Below are 14,497 nucleotides of genomic sequence, written 5' to 3' on the forward strand. Positions count from 1 at the left end.
AAGGAGTTAGAAAAAGAAAAACTAAGTCCAAGGTTAGCAGAAGGAAGTAAATAATAAAGATTGGAGAAGAAATAAATGACATTTTAGATAGTAAAACAACTGAAAAGATAAATGAAACAAAGTTTCTTTGAAAGGCTAAACAAAATAGATAAACCAAGAGCTTGGTTTTTTTTTGTTGTTGTTTTTTTGTTTTGTTTTTTTGTTTTGTTTTAAAAGGATAAATAAACCTTTAGCTAGATTAACCAAAGGAAAAAAAAACTCAAATCAATAAAATTATAAATGAAAGAGGAGACATTACAACTGATACTACAGAAATACAAAGGATCATAAGAGACTACAATGAACAGTCACACACCAAAAAATTGGATCATCAAAGAAATGGATAAATTCCTAGAAACATACAACCTACCAAGACCGAATCATGAAGAAATAGAACATCTGAACAGATGAATAACAAGTAAGGAGAGAAGTAGTAATCAAAAATCTCCCAACAAAGAAAAGCCCAGGAACAGAAAACTTCACAGGTGAATTATATCAAAAATTTAACCCCTTTCCCGTTTGCCCTGAGAGTATTCACCAGCGGCACTTGTAGCCGCAGCATTTACCCCGAGATAACTTTGCTACAAAATATATTGCTTTTATTATTTTTGCATTGCTCTAGTATATCAACTTTGGATACAAAATACGTCATTCTATTTATAGCATTCTGTTTTTAGTAGGGGTATCTCCATTTACAAAATATAGTAATTCTCGATTGCTAAAAATTTCAAATCCTTGAAAGCATAGCATTCCTACACACGATGTTTTAACATCGTTCTTGAACAGTTGTTGACTGAAGATTCATTTGATGAATCAGATTTTTCCAAAATAGATGATTCTGATGATTGAGATGATTCCGATGTTAGTTCTGTTTAGAAATAACTCCAAAAACAGTTTTCATATTTTATTTTCACAATGGAAAATCAGTCTGATTTGCTTCGGCCTGGAAGAGTGTGCTTATGTAAAATTAAATGAGTGCCGGCAGCAAGCTGCACTTTTATTTCTAAACAGGAAAAGGGTTAAAGAAGAGTTAATGGGCTGGGCGCGGTGGCTTAGACCTGTAATCCCAGCATTTTGGGAGGCTGACGTAGGTGGATCACGAGGTCAGGAGTTCAAGACCATCCTGGTCAACATGGTGAAACCCCATCTCTACTAAAAATACAAAAATTAGCCAGGCATGGTGGTGCACACCTGTAATCCCAGCTATTCAGGAGGCCGAGGCAGGAGAATTGCTTGAACTCGCGAGGCAGAGGTTGCAGTTAGCCATGATTGGGCCATTGTACTCCAGCCTGGGCAACAGAGTGAGACTCCATCTCAAAAAATAAAAATATAAAAGGAAGAGTTAATGACAATCCTTCTCAAACTTTTCAAAAAATTGAAGTGGAGAGAACACTTCCCAGCTCATTTTATGAGTCTATTGTTACCCTCATACCAAAGCCAGATTAAGATATAATAAGAACGAAAATTATAGGCAATATCCCTGATGAACATAGATTCAAAAATCCCCAATAAAATACTAGCAAGCCAAATTCAACAGCACATTAACTGGTTCATAAATCATGATCAAGTGGAATTTATTCTTGGAATGCAAGAATCGTTCAACATAGGCAAATTTATAAACATAGTACATCATATTAACAGAATTAAGGATAAAAACCATGTGATCATCTCAATAGATGCAGAAAAAGCATTTGACTAAATTCAGCATTTTTTTGTGATAAGAAACTCCCAACATATTAGGTCTATAAAAAATATATCTCAACATAATAAGGGCCATATGTGACAAGCTCACAGCTAACATAATCAACAGTGAAAAGTTGAACGCTTTTCTTCTAAGATGAGTAAAAAGATGAGAGTGCCCACTGCTGGAAACCCTAGGTAGAGCAATTAGGCAAGAAAAAGAAATAAAAGGCATACAAATCAGGAAGATGTTAAATTGTTAAATTGCAGATGACATGATCTTATATATAGAAAGCCCTAAAGACTCTACCAAAAAAACTGTTAGAATAAACAAATTCAGTAAAGTTGCAGGATACAAAATAAACATTAAAAATTTATTTGCACTTCTATACATTAACAAAAAACTCCCTGAAAAAGAAAAAAAATCCCATTTACAATAACATCAAAAAGGATAAAATACTTAGGAATAAATTTATTCAAGGAGATGAAAGATCTGTAAATTAAAAACTACAAGATATAAATGAAATAAATTGAGTAAGACACAAATAAATAGAAAGATAACCAATGTTTATGGATTGGAAGAATTTATATTATTAAAATGTCCATACTACCAAAGTTATCTATGAATTCAATGCAATCCCTATAAAAATTCCAGTGGCATTTTTCACAGAAATAGAAAAAAATACTAAAATTTGTGTTGGCCACAGAGGACCCCAAAGACCCAAAGCAATCTTGAGTGGGAAGACCAAAGCTGGAAGCATACACTTTCTTATTTTAAGCTATGTTACAAAGCTAGAGTAATCAAAACAGTATGGCATTGCCATATAAAATCAGACACATAGACCAATGGAACATACTAGAGAACCCAGAAATGAACCCAAACATATATGGTCATGTAATCTTTGAAAAAGGTGCCAAAAATACACAATGGGGGAAAGGATAGCCTCTTCAATAAATGGTGTTGGGAAAACTTGATATCCACATGAAAATTATAAAATTGGACTCTTATCTTACACCATACACAAATATTAACTGAAAACGTCTTATAGACTTAAATATAAGACCTAAAGCCATAAACTCCCTGAAGAAAACCTAGGGGAAAAGCTCCTTGACATTTATCTAGGCAATGATTATTTTGGATATGACACCAGTAGCACCCGCAATCAAAGCAAAAACAAACTAGTGAAACTACACCAAACAAAAAGCTTCTGCAGGGAAAAGGAAATGATTAACAGAGTGAAGAGACAACCTACGGAATGGGAGAAAATATTTTCAAACCATAAACCTGATAAGGGGTTAATATCCAAAATATATAAGCAACTCACACAGCTCAATAATAACAACAAAAACCCAAATTATCCTGATTTTAAAATGGGCAAAGGACCTGAATAGACATTTTTTCCAAAGAAGACATACAAATGACAAACAGATCTATGAAAAGATATTCAACATTACTGAATATCAGAGAAATGCAAATCAAAACCACAATGATATACCACCTCATGCCTGTTAGGATGGCAATTATCAAAAAGATAAGAGACTAAAAAAAGTGTTGACAGGGGTCTAAAGAAAAGGCAACCCTTGTGTATTGTTGGTGGGAATGTAAATTAGTATAGCTATTATGGAAAACAGTATGCAGGTTCCTCAGAAAATTAAAAATAGAACTACCATATGATCCAGCAATTCCACTTCTGGGTATTTATCCAAAAGAAATGGAATCAGTGTCTTGAAAGAGACCATTTGCACTGTCATGTTCATTGCAGTATTATTCACAATAGCCAGGAAACAACCTCAGTGTTTACTGGAGAATGAATGGATAAAGAAAATGTGATCTATCTGTCCTTGTCTCTATCTAACATATTGAGCCTTTAGAAAAGGAAATTCTGCCATGTGTGACAACATAAATAAGTCTGGAGGACACTGTGCTAAGTGAAATAAGCTAGACACAGAAAGACAAATACTGTTTGATCTCACGTATCTGGAGAATCTAAAAAAGTTGAACTCACAGAAGCAGAAACTAGAGTGGTGGTTGCCAGGGGCTGGGAGCTGGAGCTGGGGGGAGGGGGAAATGTTGTTCAAAGGATACAAACTTTCAATTATAAGATGATTATCTAGTGTACAGCATGGTGACTACAGTTAATAATACTCTATTGTATAATTGAATTTTCTTAGCAAATCTTAGGTGTTCTCACCATTTAAAAAAAAGTGATGTGACCTGGCTAACGTGGTGAAATCCCGTCTCTACTAAAAAAAATACAAAAAACTAGCCGGGCGAGGTGGCGGGCGCCTGTAGTCCCAGCTACTCAGGAGGCTGAGGCAGGAGAATGGCTTAAACCCGGGAGGCGGAGCTTGCAGTGAGCAGAGATCCGGCCACTGCACCCCAGCCTGGTCAACAGAGTGAGACTCCGTCTCAAAAAAAAAAAAAAAAAAAAAGTGATGTGAAGTAGTGGACATGTTAATTGGCTTGATTGTGATAGTATTTCACGATGTATAAAACATCACATTATACATCTTAAATATGTACAATTTCTGTTTGTCAGTTATACAGTAATAACTCTGGAAAACAAAAACCAAACAAAAAAACTAAATAAAGATAGGAAGGGGAGAGGGAAACAAACAAAACCTGGAAGCAAACATACAAACTCATTCCTACTTGGTTGTATTTCCTCTGTGTTGGGGGTTGCAGGATAGAGGAGAATGGCATACAAATTTTTAAAACATATTTTAAATGAAATTCACATAACATAAAATTAGCTGTTAAAGCGTAAAATTCAGTAGCATTTAGTACATTCATCGTGTTGTGCAACCACCACCTATATCCAGTTCCAAAGCATTTTCATCACTCCAAAAGAAAACCCTATACCCATAAAGTAATCACTCCTTATCTCCCTCTTACCCCCGTGCCTGGCAAGCATGAATCTGCTGTCTTTATGGATTTAGCAATTCTAGCTATTTCCTATAAATAGAATCATACAGTATGTGACTCTTGTGTCTTGCTTCTTTCATTTAGTATACTTAAGATCTCTGAACTCTTTATAGAAGATTCTTTTTTGGGTAGTGAGATGAGTGAAGCAACTCTTAAATTATTAACATTTTATATGTATTATAAGATTGAGCAAATGAGGATCTATATTAAGGTTGTTAGGAGTCAGGGTCCTTATTGTGAAAGAAGGTTCATATAAATTTGGAATGGGGAAAGGCAAGAAAGAGCCCTGTGAGAATGGACAGGCATTGGGGTAACAATGTGAACTCATGATTTCTAAAATATATTATGTGTGTACATGTATATGTATAGGTGTGTGTTTGTATATATACATCTATGTCTATGTGTATATACATTCATATATTTCCTAGCTCTATCTGCTGAAAGGACCCAGAAACAGACACCTAAGCAGCAATGAGCACTCGTAGTGTCTGGATGTTGGTTTCTATTACTTCATTAACAGGGAGCAGGGCTCTTTAGAGAAACAGCTGAATCTAGGGATGAAGAATCCCTGAAACTTCTTCTTAAGCCAAAGCAAGAAAGTACTCAGAAAATTGACAAAGGCATGTCACAAGCACACAGGAACCGCTTGAAGGGGCTCTCAGAGGTCAAATCACGGATTATTTGGACACCAAAATAATTAAGAACAATAATTAGTTATAAATCATTGAAAAAATAGAAAGCCATGAATACATATCAGTGATAGATTCATAAATACTTAGGGAAGAAATTAGGGTCCTTGTGGAATGCCAAAAATTGACTCAGAGAGAGTCAGAGGATAGAGTGCTGAGGTTAGAAAATAATTTTTCAACCATCATTGTAAAAACAAAAATCGTCAACAGATGATAGACCCAGGAAGATACTTTGATCAACAGCAAGATATTTGTATAACTGTAAAATAAGTTGCCACAGATTGCTTACTAGTTGTAAGGAAAAAATGGTCACTACAAAAAAGAGAAATCCAAGAAACACCTTGACTATGTGATCAAAATTAACCTACCAAGGGAGGCAGATGAACATTATTTGCTCTGGATGTGATATGCTAAGAAGGATACAATATCACATTCATATTCCTGATGGGAATGTATAACTGGAATTTAATCAGGAGGAAATATCAGATAGACCCAGAATGAGGAATCATATTTAAAAAAACCCACTGTTCTTCAAAAATGTTATTATTATAAAAGACAAAGTCTGAAAATGATCCATTAAAGCCAACTACAAAGACATGACAGTAAAATGTGATACGTAATCCTAAAATGGCTTTTGTAGTGGAGAAGAAATTATTATTGGGTCAGTTGGCAAAATTGAAATACAAATGATAGATTGGTGAAAACAATGTACAGGTGTCTGTTCTATAGTTATGTAAGATAACAGGTATATTATTAGGAAATACACACCAAAGTATTTAGTGGTAAAGTGCTATGATATTTGTAACTTACGCTCAAATAGTTCTGAAAAGCAATACTCGTGTGTGTATGTGTATGTGTGTGTGTGCACATGCATGTGGAGAGAGAAAAGGAGTAGGGAGAGAGTAAATTATAAAGGAAATGGAGTAAAATTTTAACAATGGGTAAATCTGGATAAAGGATATATGAGACTTTTATTATTCTGGGAGTTTTTTTGGTAAGTATGAAATTATTTTAAATAAAAAGTTAAAAAAATTATTCCATGATTGCCTGACATCTCCATAAAGAACTAGTGTAGCTACATAAAAAATAAGTATTTTTCATTGAAATAAAATATTTTGGACTAGAAACCAAAATATTTTAAATTTGGAAAAATACAAGTCTTTTAATTCTTGATAGACATCTCTCTAAGGCACAGCCAGGCAACCCTTACCTCTACCTCCTTTTTAATGTTAGGGTGATGTTTCTTTCACCTAAAGGTTTTAAGAATTTCCATTAGCTTAGAAATATTATACTATGATTACTGTATTCTCATGCTTTATTTGGCCTGAGTTAAAATTTTGGCTTTCAACAGGAACAGGCTGAGAAGTTAAAGAGCAACCCTGAGAAGTTAAAAAGCAAACCATTCAGGGTAAATGAACTGGCCTGAGTTCTTTGCAGCCTATAGGCAGCAGTTCTGTGTAAGTATCATTGATCAATTTGGCTACACATTGATCAATTTGTTGATATCATCCAATAACTGGCTTTTGGTTTCATTGATCTTTGTCTATAGATTTTGTTTTTATTAATATCTACTTTTTATTGTTTCCTTCTGCTTGCTTTGGGTGTAATTTACTTATTTTAAAAAATGTATATCATTGGTCTGAGAACTTGCTTCTTTTTAAATATAGTCATACAATGCTATTGATTTTCCTCCAAACACAGCTTTAGTTGCATTCAAAAATTTGGTACGTTATATTTGATTTTTCATTCCATTCAAAATATTTTCTAATTACTTTTGAGACTCCCTTTTTGACATGTGTGTTCTGCAGAAATGTGATATTTTGGTTCCAAATATTTGGGGGATTTTCCATACAAGTTTCTGTTATTGATTTTTAGTTTGGCTATGTTATGGTCAGATAATATACTATGTATAATTTCAATTATTTTAAATTTGGCAAGGTTTGCTTATAAGCCAGAATATGGTCTATATTTTTTATTTTTATTGAGAGATAATTCACGTACCATTAAGTTAACTGTTTAAAAGCATACAGGTCAGTGGTTTTTACTTTATTCACAAGGTTGCACAGCCGTTACCTCTATTTAATTCCAGATCATTTTTCACCACCTTTAAAAGAAGCTCTGTACCCATAGCAGTAACTCTATTCTCTCCTCCCAGCCCCAAGCAAGTAATTTTCTACTTTATCTTTATGGATTTGCATATTTTAGACATTTCATACAAATGAAATCATATAATATGTGGCATTTTGTGTCTGGCTTTATTCACCGAGCCTGTTTTCAAGTTTTATCCAAAACTTGAAAATGAAGTATCAGTAGTTCATTCCTTCTTATGGCTGAGTAATATTTTATTATATGGATATATGGATATACCACATTTTGTTTATTCATCAAAGGACATTAAGTATATGATTTTTGTATATGTATATTAAGTATAATATTTTTGTATATGATTAATAATGGCTATGACCATTCATGTACAAATTTTTGTGTGGACATATGTTTTCTTTTCTCTTGGGTATATATTTGAGGCTGGAATTACTAAGTTATAGGGTAACTCTATGTTTAGCATATTTAGGAATTGCAAAACTGTTTTCCAAAGCAGATGACATTTTTATCAATACTTGTCATTATCTAACTTTTAATTTGAGTCATTCTAATGGGTGTGAAGTGGTATCTCATTGTATGTGTGTGTGTGTTTACATATGTTTTAAGAGATGGGGTCTCACTGTGTTGCCCAGGCTGGCCCTGAACTCCTGAGCTCAAGTGATTCTCCTATGTCAGCCTCCCAAGTAACCTCCCAAGAACTATAGGAGCACCTCATCACATTTGGGTTTATTGTGGTTTTAATATGCATTTCCATCTATGGAAAGTTGAAGTTAGCATACGGAAAGTTGTTAAAGGTCTTTTCATGTGCTTATTAGTCACTTGCATGTCTTCTTTGGAGAAATGTCTATGCAAATCCTTTGCCTACATAGAATTTAGTAATTGGATCTTTTTTATTATTGAGTTATAAAGGTTCTTTAGATATTCTAGATACTAGATTCTTATCAAATATATGATTTGCAAATGTTTTCTCCTGCTTTGTGTGTTTTTTCACTTTCTTGGTGATGTCCTTTGAAACACAAAAGTTTTTAATTTTTATGTAGTCTAATATATTTATTTTTTCATCAGCTTCTTGTGTTTTAGGTGTCATATCTAAGAAACTATTGCCTAATCCAAGATATGGAGACTTGCATCTCTGTTTTCTTCTAAGTGTGTTATAGTTTTAGCTCTTGCTTTTAGGTCCTTGTTCTAATTTGTGTTATTTTTGCATATGGTGTGAGGTAGGGGTCCAAGTTCATTATTTTGCATGTGAAAATCCAGTTGTCTGAGCACTACATTTTGAAAAGACCATTCTTTTTCTCCATTAAATTGTCTTGGCACCCTTGTTGAAAATCAATTGTCCATAGATGTGAAAGTTTATTTACGGATTCTCAATTCTATTCCATTAATCTATATGTCTATTCTTATGCCAGAAACACAGTGTCTTAATTACTGTAGCTTTGTAGCAAATTTGGAAATCAGGAAGTGTGAGTTCTCCAACTTTTTCTTCTTTTTCAATATTATTTTAGCTATTCCTTGTTCATTGCATTTCTATATACATTTTAGGATCACTTATAAATTTCTAATAAAAAGATAGTTGAAATTTTGATATGAATTATATTGAATCTGTAGATCAATTTGGTAGGTACTATCATCTAGCAATATTAAGTCTTTCAGTGTATGAATACAGGTCATCTTTCCAATTTGGTATTTTGATGAATATTCTTTTGTACTTGAAAAGAGTATGTATTTTGCTATTGTTGATGGAGTGTTCTATAAATGCCAATTTGGTTGATAGTTTTTTCAGGACCTTTATATATGATTACCCTGAAAGGAGTGTTGAACTCATCATTGTGAATTGGTGTATTTCTTTTTTTAAATCTATCAATTTTTGCTTAATGTATTTTGATGATCTTTAATGTGCATATACATTTAGGATTTTTGTCTTCCTTCCTTCCTTCCTTCCTTCCTTCCTTCCTTCCTTCCTTCCTTCCCTCCTTCCTTCCTTCCTTCCTTCCTTTCTTCCCTCCCTCCCTCCCTCCCTTCCTTCCCTCCCTCCCTCCCTCCCTTCCTTCCCTCCCTCCCTCCCTCCCCTCCTGCTGCTGCTTCTTCTTCTTCTCCTCCTTCTCCTTCTCCTTCTCCTTCTCCTTCTCCTTCTTCTTCTTCTTCTTCCTCTTCCTCTTCCTCTTCCTCTTCCTTCTCTCTCTCTCCCTCTCTCTTTCTTTCTTTCTTTGAGACAGGAACTATTTCTGTTGCCCAGGCTACAGTGCGACATATTATTATGTGGCATAATAATAGCTCACAGCAGCCTCTACCTTCCAGGTTCAAACAATCTTCCCATCTCGGTCCCCTGAGTAGCTGAGACCACAGGCATGCACCATCATGCCTGGCTAATTTTTAAATTTGTTGTAGAGATGGGAGTCTTCCTATGTTGCCCTTGCTGGTCTCAAACTCCTGAGTTCAAGTGATCCTCCCACTTCTACCTCCCAAGGTGATGGGATTATAGGTGTGAACCACCATGTCTGGCCTGTATTTTCTTAATGTATGTAATCTTTTATTATTATATAATATCTCTCTTTATCTTGATATTTTTGTTCTGAAGTTGGCTTTGATATTAATATAGCCACTGGATTTATTTTGATTAATATTTGCATCGTATATCTTTTTTTCATCCTTTTACTTTTCTTTTTTTTTTTTTTTGAGACGGAGTCTTGCTCTGTTGCCAGGGTGGAGTAGAGTGGCATGATCTCGGCTTACTGCAACCTCCTCTTCCTGGGTTCAGGCGATTCTTCTGTGTCAGCCTCCCAAGTAGCTGGGATTACAGGCACGCACCACCATCCCAGCTAATTTTGGTATATATATATTTTTAAGTAGAGATGGGGTTTTGCCATATTGGGCAGGACAGTCTAGATCTCCTGACCTCGTGATCTGCCCACCCCAGCCTCCCAAAGTGCTGGGATTACAGGCAGGAGCCACCACGCCTGGCCTCATCCTTTTTACTTTTAATCTATCTATATCATTATATTTAAATTGGGCTGCTTGTAGAGAGCGTGTAGTTGAGCCTTGTTTTATTTATCTAATCTGATGATCTCTGTCTTTTTATTAGTGGGTTTAGACCATTTCATTTTAATGTAATTATTTGTGTGGTTGAGTTTAGGTTTACATTTTATTATTTGTTTTCTGTGTGTCACTTCTGTTCTTTGTTCTTCTGTTCTCTCTTTCCTGTCTTTTTTGGATTATTCAATTACTTCTGTTTATATCTACTTTTCATTTTCATATTGATTTTTTTGTTATAATCTTTGTATTATTTTTCTATTGGCTGATCTAGGGATTGCAATACATACCTTAGCCTTTCATAGTCGTCTTAGAGTTAATGTTGTACCACTTCAAATAAAATGTAGATATGGATGTTCCTCAAAAAGTTAAAAATAAAAATATTGTATGCCCAGCAGTCCCACTCTTGTGTAAATATCCAAATGAAACAAAATCAATATCTTAAAGAGATGTATGCATCCCCAAGTTTATTGCAGCATTTTTCAGAATGGCCAAGATATAGAAATAATCTAAGTATTTGTCAGTATCTGACTGGATAAAGAAAGTATGAGATACACACACACACACACACACACACACACACACACACACGAGGGGGTCTTCAAAAAGTTCATGAAAAAATGCATGTTATGAAAAAAAACTATGTATGGTTTTCAATTTTTTTTGCACCAAAATAAACCTGTACTCATTTGTTATAACGTGTCTGAACAAGATCTAGTTTGAGGTACTAAGTTTCAAAAGGACATCCATTTGAAAAAAGCTTCTATTAGAGCAACATGAATTTTGCTAAAATTGGAGCAAGAACAAACATCAAATTTATGGGGAAGCTTGGGTGGAAGAATGGTTAAATCACTGATGTTTTACAAAAAGTTTAAGGGGACAATGGCGCAAAGAAATCAGCAATTTGCAAATGGATAAGTCGCTTTAAGAAGGCATGAGATGGTGTTAAAGATGAAGCCCACAGTGAACAGACCATACTCATCCATTTGCGAGGAAAAAATTCATTTTGTTTGTGCCCTAATTGAAGAGGACCTATGAGTAACAGCAGAAACAATATTTACTACCACAGACATCTCAATTGGTTCAGCTTACATAATTCTGGCTGAAAAATTAAAGTTGAGCAAACTTTCTATTTGATAGGTGTCAAAGATTAGCTGTGCCTAGATCAGCTGTAGAAAGAGCAGAGCTTTCAATAGAAATTGTAAAAAAGTGGGATCAAGATCCTGAAGGATTTTTTCCCCCAAAGAATTGTAACAGGAGATGAAACATGGCCTTACCAATATGATTCTGAAGACAAAGGACAATTGAAGCAATGGCTACCAAGAAGTGGAAGTGGTCCAATCAAAGTAAAAGTAGGCTGGTTAAGAGCAAAGGTCATGGCAACAGTTTTTTGGGGGATACTGAAGGCATTTTGCTTGTTAACTTTCTGGAGGGCCAAAGAATGATAACATCTGCTTATTATGAGAGTGTTTTGAGAAAGTTAACCAAAGCTTTATCAGAAAAGTGTCTGAGAAAACTTCACCTGAAGAGTCCTTCTCCACCACAATAATGGGCCTGCTTTTTTCTCTAATCAAGGTCAATTTTGTTAGAGTTTCTATGGGAAATCACTAGGCATCCACCTGACCTTCCTAATTTGGTTCCTTTTGATGTGTTTTGTTTTAAGTCTTTTGTTTTTCTTTTAAATCTTTAAAGGCACCCAGCTTTTTTTAAAGTTAATAATGTAAAACAAAACAAACAAACCCTACATTGATGTGGTTAAATTTCCAGGACCCTTAGTTTTTTAGGGATGGACTAATCAGCTAGTATTATTGCTTACAAAAATGTTTACTTTGATGGAGCTTATGTTGAGAAATAAACCTTATATTTTTTTATTTTTATCTTTTAATTCAATTTTCCTTGATGTTTTTGAGGTCCCCTCGTGTGTGTGTGTGTGTGTGTGTGTGTGTGTGTGTGTGTGTGTGCACGCGCGCATATAAAATGGGATATTATTCTGCCTCAAAAAAGAAGGAAATCCTGCCATAGGATACACCTTGATGGCATTATGCTAAGTTAAATGAGACCCAGAAAGTCAAATACTATATGATCTCACTTATATGTGCAATCTTTTAATCCTTTTTTTTTTTCTTCTTTTTTTTTTAGACAGGGTCTTGCTCTGTCATGTAGGCTAAAGTGCAGTGGCATAATCTTGTCTCACTGCAACCTCAGCCTCCCAGGTTCAAGCAATTCCTGCCTCAGCCTCCCAAGGAGCTGGGACTAAAGGCATGTGCCACCATGCCCAGCCAATTTGTTTTATTTTTTTTTTGTAGCGATGGTGTTTTGACATGTTGGCAAGGCTGGTCTCGAATTCTTAGCCACAAGAAACCTACCTGCCTCAGCCTCCCAAAGTTCTGGGATTACAGGCATGAGCCATGGCGCCTGGCCTTATATGTACAATTTTAAAAAGTTAAACTTGCCAGGCACAGTGGCTTGTGCTTATAATTCTAGCACTTCAGGAGGCTGAGGCAGGTGGCTTACTTAAGCTCAGGAGTTCCAGACGAGCCTGGGCAACATGGCAAAACCCTGTCTCTACAACAATTCTAAAAATCTAGGCAGGCATGGTGGTGCGTGCCTGTAGTCCTGGCTACCCGAGAGGCTGAGGTGGGAGGACTGCTTGAGCCCAGGAGTTCAAGGCTGCGGTGAGCTGTGATTGTGCCACTGCACTCCTGCCTGTGTGACAGAGTGACCCTGTCTAAAACAAAAAATAAAAATAAAAAAGTTAAACTCATACAAGCAGAGATCAGAATTGTGTTTGCCAGGTTACACCAGCAATATGGCTAACTAGAGATGGCTGGTGCTCATTCTTCTCACAAGAAAGGACCAAGACAATGAATAAACAGTTAAGATTTGACTGGAGTGCTGAAGGGAGAGTGCCAGAGTGCAGTGGGAAAGTGGAGATGCATCTCCAGGAGGGCAGCATGGAGGCATGTGGATTCTGCAGCCCATCTCTCTCTCCCAGATCATATCTGCCCAGAGTCAGGAGGGACTTCACATTTTGGGGAAAAGGTAAGCAGAAGATCCGATTCCCACCAGTCCCCATTGCCAAATACCTATAGTCCTTACTGCAGAATGATCCCACAGTCCTTCGAAGTCCTGAATCCAGTTTGGAGAGCTACCAGGAATTTACACAGCTGTATTACCCCCAAATAGGGTGTCCTCCACATCCCTCATCCACCACTTGTGAGCCAAGCTCCTGTAGCATAGCACAATCTTGAGACCAGAGCCACTTCTGGAGTGCACCCTGCTCTGAGGGCCAGTAGTGACTATACCTCTCCATCTTCATTCCACCAAACCCACACATGGATGAATACCAGTGTGCCTGGAGCCTAGGACCTGGATTGGCTGTAACTCTGGTCATGAACAACCCCTATTACTGCACTTCCAGCTGGAGCAATAGTCTGGCAGCCCTGCCCAAGACAAACCCACTCTCGAGCCAGTCAAACCACTGCGTGCCCATCCGCAAGTGGGAGAGACCCCTGAGCCTCTGAACAGAGGCTATGTTCATGGGGCTGTGGAACAGCTACATGTTCATGCTCAAGACCTGAGAAACAGCCATAAAGTACTCCCTTTGGCAGACACTCCCCAGGCATGGCTGAGTAGCATTGTACCCATATGCCAGACCTGAGAAACAGCCCTGGAGGGCTGCTCCTGGTGGGCATACCCCTGAACTGACTGAACAGCCTCGCACTCATGCTCCAGACTGAGAAATAATCCTGTAGGCCACCCCTGGTGGGCATGCCCTAAGGCCATTTAAGCAACCCTGTACCTGCGTACTAGGCCTGAGACGTAGCCCCGAGGGTCACCCCCTGCAGAAACACCCGCAGGGCATTTCCCTCACTTGTTTCCTTCTCTATACTTCTGGAACACCCATAATATGAATATTTGTTTGCTTAATGATGTCCCATAAATCATGCAGACTTTCTTCATTCTTTTTAATTCTTTTTCTCTTTTTGTCTGTCTGTGTTATTTCAAAAGACTTATCTTCAAGTTCAGA

The 14,497-nt window shown here is 36.5% G+C and overlaps 1 long non-coding RNA gene across 2 annotated transcripts in view; it reads left to right on the forward strand.

The window, feature by feature from the left end:
- The window catches only part of LOC141407740 (uncharacterized), a 32,188-nt gene extending 25,393 nt beyond the window's left edge, over nt 1–6,795 (forward strand). The window contains exon 4 of one of the 2 annotated variants that reach the window (XR_012418206.1): nt 6,686–6,795. This is a non-coding gene — a long non-coding RNA (uncharacterized lncRNA). The remainder of the gene's footprint in view (nt 1–6,685) is intronic. The other variant, XR_012418205.1, reaches the window with a different exon arrangement.
- The last annotated feature ends 7,702 nt before the right edge of the window (nt 6,796–14,497 follow it).

This window comes from Macaca fascicularis, chromosome 9, assembly GCF_037993035.2.
Source record: "Macaca fascicularis isolate 582-1 chromosome 9, T2T-MFA8v1.1".
Taxonomy (NCBI): domain Eukaryota; kingdom Metazoa; phylum Chordata; class Mammalia; order Primates; family Cercopithecidae; genus Macaca; species Macaca fascicularis.